Source organism: Parus major, chromosome 9 (assembly GCF_001522545.3).
Source record: "Parus major isolate Abel chromosome 9, Parus_major1.1, whole genome shotgun sequence".
Taxonomy (NCBI): Eukaryota; Metazoa; Chordata; class Aves; order Passeriformes; family Paridae; genus Parus; species Parus major.
The window spans coordinates 13,448,455-13,449,622 of NC_031778.1; positions in this window are offsets into that span (position 1 = coordinate 13,448,455).

The following is a 1,168-nucleotide window of genomic DNA, read 5'->3' on the forward strand; positions in this document are numbered from 1 at the left end:
CACAGAGCATTTATCCCATGCAGAAGACAGGTAAGACCAGAACGAAGGTACAAGCAGCCTGGCTGAGGTGAGACAGAGGATTTATCAGCTGTGAAATCTGCACATGCTTCTATGTGTTTTAGCTCTGTTTAGCAACCACCCGTAGGAAAAATCAAAGGGCAATTCCCTTGGTTTGACCACCCATTAGGCTCTGCCCCCTCCCCTCCCCAACAGCTAACAATTTGCCAGGAAGCCCTTGGCAGCTGTTGATCCATCTTGCCAGCAAGTTTTAGGATGCTCAACTCCCTTCTTTCTACCTCACACCCTCACAGGAGCTGCTCAATTTAGACACCAAAGGCAGGGACTCCAAGAAAGCGCACATGCCTTGCCTACGGTTTAGCAGACCTGGCAACCAGGACTTTTCCACCTCCTCAGGCCCTCAGAAATACTTTTATGTTCCCTTTCCATAAAGCTAAGGTTAAAATCAATGATTCATAGAAAGAGCCCATAGAATGTAGCTGATAAAACCAGGATGTGGGTAGAAAGCCTTCATCAGTCTTGAAGAAAAGAACTGAAGGGGAAGTAGTGGGGTGGGGGGAAGGAATGGAAAATTTGCTTGCGAGTGCTTGTGAACTACCACAAAAATCATCACAGGCAATGAAATAAAACCAGATATGGCAAACAGGTTATTCCTGCCAGGGGTCACCTTGAATGAAGACATTCATGACTGACTACTTCTAATGGGATGGCAGGGAGAAGCAAGACCAAACGGTTGAACTTGCACACAAAGCTATCCTCCAATAGGTAAAAGACAATTTTAAGGCAATATGAGTTGGGATTACAAAAATTTTATTTTGGATTATTTCACCTTAGCACCAAGGGTACACTGTTCCTGGTCAGCCTTGATGGCACGTGTAGCAAAAGCTGATCAGTGAACGCTGTTGTCAAGAGCTCCCTGTGCGTTGCTCTGAGCTTTCCCTGACAGCCCATCAGCAGAATTATCTCTTCAACAATGCCACCGCAACAGCAGCAGCAGCACCCGTAAGAAGAGTTACTGCTGCTGCTGCAGCACCGTCCTTAGCGGCTTCTTTGGCTTCTTTGACCTGCAAAAGGAAAGCAAAATACAGGCTGGAAACATGAGGAGCACTTATATTTACACCACCCAGCCCTCAACCTCCACCCCCACATG